Source organism: Arachis hypogaea, chromosome 2, assembly GCF_003086295.3.
Source record: "Arachis hypogaea cultivar Tifrunner chromosome 2, arahy.Tifrunner.gnm2.J5K5, whole genome shotgun sequence".
NCBI lineage: Eukaryota > Viridiplantae > Streptophyta > Magnoliopsida > Fabales > Fabaceae > Arachis > Arachis hypogaea.
This window is the reverse complement of record NC_092037.1, coordinates 67036375-67049122: the sequence shown is the minus strand read 5'-3', so window position 1 is coordinate 67049122 and position 12748 is coordinate 67036375. Positions and strand designations below refer to the sequence as shown.

Below are 12748 nucleotides of genomic sequence, written 5' to 3'. Positions count from 1 at the left end.
ATTAAAAATAATCTCAATTATACCGATTGTATACCAAAAATATAACAATTTATCAATAGCATTTTTGTCGATTTCTGTGTTTAATAGAAATATTTTTATAGATGTGTCTAATAAAAATGTCTTTTTTATGATTATATCTAATAAAAATATCTTTATATATGTATTTTCTGTATGTGTTTTTTTATATGTGTTTAAAATATAATAATTAATTATTATTTACAATAAATTAATAGATAGTATATTAATATCCTATACTTTTTTAAAATATAAATCAACTATTAAAATTAGTTAAAATATATATTAAAAAATTAAAAATAAATTAAATTATATATTTTAATAGTTATATATAAAAAATATTAAAAAATTATTAGAATTTATTACTTTCTATTATTAAATAATTATTAATTAAAAATACAAAATAAAATATATTATTAAATTATTAAAATTAAAAAATTAAATTAATAATTAAATAAAAATTAAAATTAATAAATTCTAATGGTGCTATCATTTTTATATTATATATAGTGAAAAATCTGAGTAACTGCCTCAATACTTGGTTTGATAGAGACCACCGACCACCTATGTAGATACCTTTACTTCCATTCAATCATGGTGCCCCACTTGTGTGCCTTTAATTTCCCAATCTACCCTACATTTTTCAGTATTTAATTAACACCAATACTATATCTTCTTAATTAACTCATGCAATGTGTCGTCAATGTCAATTCATCATTTCTATCGACTCTTTTACTACTATCTTATGTAACACTTAGGGGTGCACAGACCCGGTCCGAAGGCCCGGCCCGGCCCCGAATACTTTAGGGACTAATTTGGTGTGATTTCATCGGGTCTAGGGTCGGGTACGGGTCTCAAAAATAGACCCGATCATTATTTTGGGTCGGGTCCGGGTCATATCTCGGGTCACCCGAAGTCGGCCCGGTGGCCCGGTCATCATACACAATTAATATTTTGTGTTATTAGTGATAGATTATGACTATTCTTATGTGGAATTTAAGTATTGTAAACCTTAATATTTTATATTATTAGTCATTATAAGACTATAAATTAATGTTTTATGTTTAGAATGCATAAGACTTTAGACTAATACATAAGATTGTGTTATTTGTATTGATTTAAATATTTGGTATTATTAGACAATATTAGTATTGATTGTGGTTATGCTTTAATTTTGAAGAAGGGTTGGTTCTTGTTATATTTTTCTAAGTGAATTTTACCATGTTAACTAATGGTTGGAGTCTTGGAAATTTAAATTTTTTTACATGCTAGCTTACAAGAAGGTATCAACGTAATGTAATGTTAACGGCCCGGTTTTCACCCGGTTTTCACCCGGTATAATTGTGGCCCGAAAGTGTATTGGTTTCATCGGGTCTAGGGCCGGGTTCGGGTCTAATAAATAGACCCGGTGTATATTTCGGGTCGGGTCTAGGTCACATCAAACCCGGCTTCACCCGGCCCATGTGCACCCCTAGTAACACTCATACAAACCAATTTTTTTTATTTATTATATTGAATAATTTTTGTATAGTAATGCGTGGTAATTTCTTTTGAAAAATTACCTGAAAGAAGCAACCTTCGGTTGATCTTAATCTGTATATATATGGTGGAAGAAAATCATGACCAAGATACAGAAAATGTGCATATGCGGAGCTATATATGTACGAGTTTCGACTTTGCACTACAAAAAAAAGGTCTATGGTCACAGTAAAAAATCGTGATCATAGCTAGTGAAAAAGATGAGTATAAATTTATGGTTACAGTTTTTGACCTATGGTTACAGTTTTTCTGTCGTGGCCTATTTTTTCTTGGCTATAGACATATAGTCACTGTTTTTTTTTATTTATGGTTACGGTTTCTATGGTCATGGTTGTAATGTTTAAATTCTGTCACTTTGGGCCACGTTTTTTTACCGTGACAATAGGTGAATTTATGGTCACGCGATAAAACTGTGACCATAAATCCCTTTAGATCACTCCCTAAAACCGTGATCATAGGCCCCTTTAGGTCACCCCCAAAACCGTGACCATAGACTCCTTTAGGCCACCCTCAAAATCGTGACCATAGACCCCTTTTAGGTCACCCTTCTAAAAAATCGTGACCATAGATCCTTTTTTGTCACTGTAAAAAATCGTGACCATAGACATCTTTAGGTCACCTCCAAAACTATGACTATAGATACCTTTTAGGCCACTCCCAAAATCGTGACCATAGACTCATTTAGGTCACCCCCCAAAACCGTGACCATAGAGCCTTTTAAGTCATCCTTTTTTGAAAAACCGTGACCATAGTCCGTTTTTTGTCACTGTAAAAAACCGTGACCATAGATCCCTTTAGATCAACCCCAAAACTGTGACCATAGACTTTTTTAGGCTACCCTAAAAAATCGTGACCATAGACCCCTTTAGGCCACCTCCCAAAATCGTGACTGTAGACCCTTTTAGGTCACTCTTTTTTAAAAAATCGTGACCATAGACCCCTTCAAGTCACCCCTCAAAACCGTGACCATAGACTTTTTTAGGCCACCCTTTTTTAAAAAATCGTGACTATACGTACTCTATGATCACCTTTTCCAAAAAATACTGTGACCATAACTTTTTTTGTCATCCTAAAAAATCGTGATTGGGAAGGACAGTAGAAGTGGAAGAGCCTTTGATCTTGTTGGACCACAAAAGTGCTCATGCTATATCATACCATCAAAATTTTCCATCACAGCAAAAATATATTAAGGCCTGTTGTAAAACAACTAAATAAATAAAGAAGATGTAATTATGAAATAATGTAATATAATTAGATAGCTTTAATAATAATATTCACAATGATTACTATCTCAATATAATAAGGATGATTAATATATCTACTAATATTATATGTTGTAGTATATGAAGAGAAAAGATAAAAAGAACTTTGTATGTAGAGAGAGAAGATTTTGAATTGTAAAATGCTTCCTTCAGTATTGAGAAAGATAGCCACCCAAGACATACATGGTCATCCATCTTTATCACAACACTCCCCCTTGGATGACCATTTAGGACTATTGCCTCGTTAAAACCTTACTAAAGAAAAACCCAATGGAAAAAAACCTTAGTCAAGGAAAAAGAGTACAATATCCTTTAGTGATGGGGACTGCCTCATTAAAAACCTTGTTAAGAAAAATCCAATGAAAAAAAAACCTGACAAAGGAAAAAAGAGTACAGTCTCCCCCTCTTGTCGACATCATTTAATGTCTCGAAATCGGCGCATCCCAATCTCGACCAATCTTTCAAAGGAGGATTTTAGGAGTGACTTTGTAAATAAATCTGCCAGATTGTCACTTGAGTGGATCTGTTTGATATCAATTGTCCCTTGATTTTGAAGATCATGAGTGAAGAAGAATTTAGGAGAAATATGCTTTGTTCTATCACCTTTGATGTATCCGCCTTTAAGTTGAGCAATGCATGATGTATTATCTTCAAACAGGACAGTTGGAGTTATCTTATGATTAATCAGTCCACATGATGACAGAATATATTGGATCAAACTCCGGAGCCAAAAATACTTGCGACTTGCTTCATGAATCACTAGTATTTCGGCATGAGTAGAGGAGGTTGCTGCTATCATCTATTTCATGGACCACCATGATATAGCTGTACCACCATATGTGAACAGGTATCCTGTTTGAGATATCCCTTTGTGTGGATCAGACAAGTATCCAGCATCTGTATAACCAACTAGTTGTAACTTGGATCCATAGGGATAAAACAATCTCATATCAACCGTTCCATGAAGATATCGAAAGATTTGCTTGATTCCACTCCAATGTCTTTTGGTTGGAGAGGAACTATACCTTGCTAGTAAATTCACCACGAATGATATGTCAGGTCGCATATTATTAGCAAGATACATTAGCGCTCCAATGGCACTAAGATATGGTACTTCATGACCAAGGATATCTTCAGTCTCTTCTTTAGGACAGAATTGATCATTTTCCACATCCAAAGATCTTACGATCATTGGGGTACTCAAGGGATGTGATTATCCATATAAAATCTTTTCAAGATCTTTTCTGTGTATGTCGTTTGATGAATAAAGATTCCATTTTTTATATGCTCGATCTGCAGGCCAAGACAAAATTTAGTCTTTCCAAGATCTTTCATCTCAAACTCTTCTTTTAGAGTTTTTATAATTGTTGGAATCTCTTCAGGAGTTCTAATGATATTTAAAACATCAACGTACATAGCAATTATAATGAATCTAGATGTAGATTTCTTTATGAAAACATGACGAACGGATTCTTGCGTGGTCTAGAAATTTACAAATAAGCTCTCGATGAAAGTATAGCTTCAAAACCAACAAAAATCCTTTCGTACAAAAAACTTGTTTGTCACTAAAGCAAACCCAGTAAAATTTATAACCAAAGTATTTAAACCTCGGGTCGTCTCTCAAGGAATTGCAGGGAGGTATGATTTATTATTGGTTATGGAAAAGTATCTTTTGGGTTTTTTGAAAGGTTTGAGCAAGGAATTTAGATGGCAAGAAAATAAATTAATAACTAGAAAAACTCTTGGCAAGGTATGAGAACTGGAAATTCCATCCTAGTTATCCTTATCAGTTGTGATGAGAATTGTTTATTGCTCTCACTTAGTTAACCCTTACTAAATAAAGGAAAGTCAAGTGGACTAATCAATTTGATTCCTCAAATCCTAGTAAACTCCTATCGAAAGACTAGCGATAGAGGAATCCAATTCAATCAGCAAATTCTAATTTTCAATCAGCACCGAGTTTGATAACTCAAGTGTCACCAATTACTTAACCAAAGCCAAAGGAGGAAAAATCCAAATTATTTATATTATAAATAAAAGAAAGCAATCATAAATCTGAAATACCTCAAATTATATTAAATATAAAATCAAATCTAACATGAGAATTCATAAATCAAAGTAATAGAATAAATTAAAATAGAAGAGAAACTAAAGTAAAGGAACATTGAATCTGGAATGAAGAAGAAGTAAACCTAACCTAAGAGAAATCCTAAATCCTAAAAACTAAGAGAGAGGAGAGAGCTTCTCTCTCTAGAAAAATAACATCTAAAACTAAAATTATATGAATGAAAGTTGAATGATGAATGAATGGATTCTCTCACTCTATAGCCTCTAATCTGTGTTTTCTAGGCCAAAAACTGGATCAAAAACAGCTCAGAAATCGCCCCCAGTGATTTCTGATACGTTCAGCACGTGCGCATGTCACGCATACGCATCATCCACGAGTATGCGTGGATTGAACTTTTGCCAGGTCACGCATACGCGTGATCCACGCGTGCGCGTTGCTTAACAGCCAGGCAGCTATGGCAAATTATATATCATTGTGAAGCCCCGGGTGTTAGCTTTCCAACGCAATTGGAACCACCTCATTTAGACCTATGTAGCTAAAGTTATGATCGTTTGCGTGCAAAGAGGTCAGGGTTGACAGCTTTGCAGTTCCTTCAATTTCTTGTATTCCTTCCACTTTTGCATGCTTCCTTTCCATCATCTAAGCCATTCCTGTCCTATAATCTCTGAAAACACTTAACACACATATCAAGGCATCAAATGATAATGAGAGAGGATTAAAATTAGCTAAATTAAGACCAAAGAAACATGTTTTCAATCATAGCACAAAATCAGGAAGGAAAATGTAAAACATGCGATTTCCAATGAATAAGTGTGAGATTAGTGGATAAAATCCACTCAATTAAGTACAAGATGTGCTACGAAATAGTGGTGCATCAAATCTCCCCACACTTAAACATTAGCATGTCCTCATGCTAAGCTCAAGAGAAACTATAAGAGTGAAGAGGACTGGTAGGATGTATAAAATGCAACCTATTTATATGAATGCAACTAAATGCAAAATGCTTTTACCTACTTGGTTAAAAGTAAATAAATCTTCAAGAACAAAAATAAACTGGATTCCACTAATTCAAATCATAAAAATGAAGTACAAATATCTTGCAAGAAGAAGATAGCTCATGAAAGCCGAGAACAAAGAATCGAGCATCGAACCCTCACCGGAAGTGTATACACTCTAATCACTCAAGTGTTTAAGGTTCGATTCTCTCAATTTTCTACTAATCTTGCTTTCTAAGGCTTGCTCTTCATCTAACAATCAACAAAAATTTAATGCACCAATACACAAATCAAGAGGTCTTTTGAGGGTTGTAATGGGGTTAGGGTCAAGGTAGGATTGTATTTGGCCAAGTGGACTAAAATCTGAATCCTTAATTAACCTAAACTTTCCACCTAACTTAAAACAATCCATGTAATTAAAATGCAATATCTAACTTCCCATTAACTGTGTTTTTCACATATTCATGCATTCTAAATTTAAGTACAACTCATATGCATTGATATCACCATTTACTTTGGGGCATTTTGTCCCTTTTTTTTGCTCTTTTTTCTTTTATTTTTCTTGTATTTTTTTCTTTTTCTTTTCTTTGTTTTTCCCAATGCATATGATTAAGGTATTAAATGCATAAACATGTTCTTAACATTTTTCACATTTTCACACAAAGTCTAACATACTCAATTTCCAAACCAAACGTTTCCAAACCCACTTTTTCCACACTTAATTCATGAGCACTTTCACTAGACTAAGCTAATCAAGGATTCAAATTAGGGATATTATTGTTTTCTGCTTAGAGTTAATGATGTGCTAAAATAAAGAATAAAGGGGTAAAATAGGCTCAACTTTGGTTTGCAAATGATAATGAAAGGGTAAGGCCATATGGGTATGTAAGCTTAGTGAAAGAAGACATCAATCATATAAGTGCATACATACATTAAATAATGGAAATATAGAATTAAGCAAGACAAAGATCACAATTATAGAGAGAACAACACACACAACAAAACAGAATATTGGTTGATAAAATGCAACCAATCGAATAGGCTCAAAATCTCACTGGTTTTGTGTGTTCAAGCTCTAAACCATGTTCCAAAATAAAATTCTTCAAACAAGTTTAACAAAAATTTAATTCAAATTAGTGAAATGCTATAAAATATTTTCTTGAAAAAGAAAATTATTACTTCAACCAAGCAGTAGTAGAATATGCAGAAAGTGTAATTATAATGCAATCAAACATGCAAATGCAACAATGAACTAACAAATTAAACACACTCTCTCTAGAAAGGAAATAACTAACCCACAGAAGTCGGTATCGATCTCTCCACACTTAAATATTGCACCGTTCTCGGTGCATGCAGAGATGTACGAGTGGACAAGTGGCTCCAACTGATGTTGTTTCTCCAAAGATTGTGCGGCAGACTTGTTTATTGCCCCAGTTAGAAATTTTTCCTTCTCCCTCTTGATGGCCATCCATGGTGGGTTGTCTCCCATCTAGCACTTTTAGTTATTGTCCTTAAGTTGGACATTTGGTGAGCTCCTTGTCATGGTGGCTTGTGCTTGAACTCGTCTTGAAACTTCCACCAATGCTTGGACTTCCAATAAGCTCTATCAATACCAGGTAAATTCCTCAAGCTTTGATGGAGTTCTTCACAAGCTTTGAGCTCCCAAAATTGATCCTCATATATTCCCGGATCCCAAATCTTGATTCTACACCCGTCTTCAAGTTGATTATCATGGTTCTATCCGAGTGGTAAGCAATCCGAATTCTCACTAAGGCATCCAAACAGCTTCCTAGACCCATTCAATTGAGCTCTACACCAACCTTTTTAGTTAAACTTTGAGCTTTCATCCATATTGCACCTTGCATGACAACTACTACCACTAACCATCTTTCTCTTACTCTTAAAGCCACATAGAGCTCTAAGTTGACCATCCGTCTCCAGTAGCCCGTATTCAAGTGGGAAAGTAAAGGTCAAGGATAAGAATTTTACCCACTTGAATGTTGTGTTGGACGGTGATGGCCTTGGGAGAGGTGTTTCTAATGATCTTACAAGATCCACTCCCTTGTGCTCTTTTTTGAATTCTTCCACCTCTTTGCAAGCTTCTTCAATTTCAACCTCTTCTTCTTGGTAGTTTTCTTCCAATCCATTCTCTTCTTCATTGTTTACCATGGGCATAGGAGGTTGTGCTTCTTCTTCTTTAATCTCCATCTCTTGATCAACCTCTTTAAAGTCTTCAACTAGGATATGCCTTGGAGGTTGTACACCTCCTCATCATCAAATTCAAGCGTCTCGGAAGGAGGCTCTATGACTGGACTTTCCCGTGGAGGTTCAGCATCTCTTAAGTCTGCAACCACGTCTTCCTCTTCAACAATTATGGCTTCCTCCAGTTGTTTTAGCATAAAATCATACTCCTCCTTGATGATTTCCTTAATCAGAATCTTCGTGGTATAAGCTAGAACTCTTTGGCGGCCATTCTTGAGAATCTGGAAAGTCTAAACCTTGTATGTGGTATTCCGAGTAGGATTCAGGGTTAAATGACTGTGACGAGCTTCAAACTCGCGATTGTTGGGCGTGGTGACAGACGCAAAAGAATCAATGGATTCTATTCTGACATGATCAAGAACCGACAGATGATTAGCCGTGCTGTGACAGAGCATTTGGACCATTTTCACTGAGAGAATGGGATGTAGCCATTGACAACGGTGATGCCCTACATACATCTTGCCATGGAAAGGAGTAAGAAGGATTGGATGAAAGCAGCAGGAAAGCAGAGATTCAGAAGGAACGCAACATCTCCATACACTTATCTGAAATTCCTACCAATAATTTACATAAGTATCTCTATCTTATTTTATGCTTTATTTATTATTATTTTCGAAAACTCCATAACCATTTATTATCCGCCTAACTGAGATTTACAAGATGACCATAGCTTGCTTCATACCAACAATCTCCGTGGGATCGACCCTTACTCACGTAAGGTATTACTTGGATGACCCAGTGCACTTGCTGGTCAATTGTGCGAAGTTGTGACAAAGTGTGATTCACATTTGAGAGTGCTACCAAGTTTTTGGCGCCATTGCTGATGATCACAATTTCGTGCACCAAGTTTTTGGCGCCGTTGTCGGGAATTGTTCGAGTTTGGACAACTGACGGTTCATCTTGTTGCTCAGATTAGGTAATTTTCTTTTCAAAAATTTTTCAAAAATCTTTCAAAATTTTGTTTTCTTTATTTTCGTTTTTCCAAAAAAGAAATTTTCGAAAAAAACTCAAAAAAAAATCAATAAAATAAAATACAAAAAAATCAATAAAATCATAAAAACCAAAAATATTTTGTGTTTCTTGTTTGAGTCTTGTGTCATGTTTTGAGCTTGGTGTCAATTGCATGTTCATCTTTTTCTTGCATTTTTCGAAAATTCATGCATTGTATTTTTCATGATCTTCAAGTTATTCTTGGTGAATTTTCTTGTTTGATCTTCATGTTTTCTTGTTTTGTGTTTTTTGTTGTTTTTCATGTGCATTCTTGCATTCATAGTGTCTAAGCATGAAAATTTTCTAAGTTTGGTGGCTTGCATGTTTTCTTTTCTTGAAAATTTTTTTCAAAAATATGTTCTTGATGTTCATCTTGACATTCAAAGTGTTCTTGGTGTTCATCTTGATATTCATAGTGTTCTTGCATGTATTATGTGTTTTGATCTTAATTTTCATGTTGTGAGTTATTTTTGGTGTTTTTCTCTCTCACCATTAAAAAATAAAAAAATCAAAAAATATATTTTCCTTATTTTGCTCATAATTTTCGAAAATTTGAGTTGACTTAGTCAAAAATTTTTAAAACTTAGCTATTTCTTATAAGTCAAGTCAAATTTTCAATTTTAAAAATCATATCTTTTCAAAATCTTTTTCAAAACTCAAATCTTTTTCATTTTTTTTATTATTTTCAAAAAATTTTAAAATTTATTTTCAAAATCGTTTTTATCTTTATTTCAAAATTTTGAAAACTTTACTAACAATTAATGTGATTGATTCAAAAATTTGAAGTTTGTTACTTTCTTGTTAAGAAAGGTTCAATCTTTAAATTCTAGAGTCATATCTTTTAGTTTCTTGTTAGTTAAGTAATTAATTTTAATTTTAAAAATCATATCTTTTCAAAATATCTTTTTCAATCATATCTTTTTCAAAATATCTTTTTTCAAATCATATCTTTTTCAAAAATTTGATTTCAAAATATCTTTTCTAACTTCTTATCTTTTCAAAATTGATTTTCAAATATTTTTCAACTAACTAATTGACTTTTGTTTGTTTTACTATTTCTTATCTTTTTCAAAACCACCTAACTACTCTTCTCTCTCTAATTTTCGAAAATCATCCCCCTCTTTTCAAAATTCTTTTAAATTAACTAATTGATTCAAATTTTAATTTTAATTTTATTTCTTCTCTTAATTTTCGAAAATCACTAACCTATTTTCAAAAATGCTTTTCAAAAATTTCTCCCTCTCTTATCTCCTTCCACTTATTTATCTACTAACACTTCTCTTCTACTCAAGAATTCGAACCCACTCTCTTCCCCCTTGTGTTTGGATTCTTACCTTTTCCTTCTTCTATTCCTTTCTTCTTCTACTAACATAAAGGAATCTCTATACTATGACATAGAGGATTTCTCTTCTTTTTCTGTTCTCTTCTCTTTCATATGAGTAGGAACAAGGAAAAAGGCATTCTTGTTGAAACTGATCCTGAACCTGAAAAGACTCTGAAGAGAAAACTAAGAGAAGCTAAATTACAGCAAGCCAGAGACAACTTTACTGAAATTTTTGAACAAGAAAATGATATGGCAGCCAAACCCAACAACAATAATGTAAGGAGGATACTTGGTGATTATACTACACCTACTTCCAAGTTTGATGGAAGAAGCATCTCAATTCCTACCATTGGGAAAAACAATTTTGAGCTGAAGTCTCAACTAGTTGCTCTAATGCAACAGAACTACAAGTTCCATGGACTTCCATTAGAAGATCTCTATCAGTTTTTAACTGAATTCTTGCAGATCTGTGAGACTGTTAAGACTAATAGAGTAGATCCTGAAGTCTACAAGCTCATGCTTTTCCCTTTTGCTGTAAGAGACAGAGTTAGAATATGGTTGGATTCACAACCTAAAGATAGCCTGGACTCTTGGGATAAGCTGGTCACGGCCTTCTTGGCTAAATTCTTTCCTCCTCAAAAGCTGAGCAAGCTTAGAGTGGATGTTCAGACCTTCAAACAAAAAGATGGTGAATCCCTCTATGAAGCTTGGGAAAGATACAAGCAGATGACCAAAAGGTGTCCTTCTGACATGCTTTCAGAGTGGACCATTTTGGATATATTCTATTATGGTCTATCTGAGTTTTCCAAGATATCACTGGACCATTCTGCAGGTGGATCCATTCACCTAAAGAAAATGCCTGCAGAAGCTCCAGAACTTATTGACATGGTTGCAAATAACCAATTCATGTACACTTCTGAGAGGAATTCTGTGAATAATGGGACGTCTCAGAGGAAGGGAGTTCTTGAAATTGATGCTTTGAATGCCATATTGGCTCAGAACAAAATGTTGACTCAGCAAGTCAACATGATTTCTCAGAGTCTGAATGGATGGCAAAATGCATCCAACAGTACTAAAGAGGCATCTTCTGAAGAAGAAGCTTATGATCCTGAGAACCCTGCAATGGCAGAGGTAAATTATATGGGTGAACCCTATGGGAACACCTATAATTCCTCATGGAGAAATCATCTGAATTTCTCATGGAATGATCAACAAAGGCCTCAACAAGGCTTTAATAATGGTGGAAGAAACAAACTTAGCAATAGCAAGCCTTTTCCATCATCTTCTCAGCAACAGACAGAGAATTCTGAGTAGAACCCCTCTAGCTTAGCAAACATAGTCTCTGATCTGTCTAAGACCACTTTAAGTTTCATGAGTGAAACAAGGTCCTCCATTAGAAATTTGAAGGCACAAGTGGGCCAGCTAAGCAAGAAAATCACTGAAACTCCTCCTAGTACTCTCCCAAGCAATACTGAAGAGAATCCAAAAAGAGAGTGCAAGGCCATTGACAAAATCAAAATGGTCGAACCTAGAGAGGAAGGGGAGGACGTGAATCCCAATGAGGAAGACCTCATGGGATGTCTCCCAGACAAGAAAGAGTTCCCTATTGAGGACCTAAAGGAATCTGAGGCTCATATAGAGACCATAGAGATTCCATTAAACCTCCTTCTACCATTCATGAGCTCTGAAAACTATTCTTCCTCTGAAGAGGATGAAGATGTAACTGGAGAGCAAGTTGCTCAATATTTAGGAGCCATCATGAAGCTGAATGCCAAGTTGTTTGGTAATGAGACCTGGGAAGGTGAACCTCCCTTGCTCATTAGTGAATTAGACAGATGGGTTCAGCAAACTTTACCTCAGAAGAAACAAGATCCTGGTAAATTCTTAATACCCTGTACCATGGGCACCATGACCTTTGAGAAGGCTCTATGTGACTTGGGGTCAGGCATAAATCTTATGCCACTCTCTGTAATAGAGAAACTGGAGGTCTTTGAGGTACAGGCTGCCATATTCTCATTACAGATGGCAGATAAGTTAGTAACACAAGCATATGGATTGGTAGAGGACGTGTTAGTGAAGGTTAAAGGCCTTTACATCCCTGCTGATTTCATAATCTTAGACACTAGGAATGAGGAGGATGAATGCATCATCCTTGGAAGACCCTTCCTAGCCATAGCAGGAGCTGTGATTGATGTTGACAGAGGAGAGCTAGTCCTTCAATTGAATGGGGACTACCTGGTATTTAAAGCTCAAGGATCTTCCTCTGCAACCATGGAGAGGAAGCATGAAAAGC

The 12748-nt window shown here is 34.9% G+C and overlaps 1 non-coding gene across 1 annotated transcript; it reads right to left on the bottom strand.

Moving 5' to 3' along the window:
- Positions 1-11103: 11103 nt before the first annotated feature.
- On the bottom strand, positions 11104-11211 carry LOC112767396 (small nucleolar RNA R71). The gene has a single exon (XR_003184892.1). It is a non-coding gene; the product is annotated as a small nucleolar RNA R71 (small nucleolar RNA).
- Positions 11212-12748: the final 1537 nt, after the last annotated feature.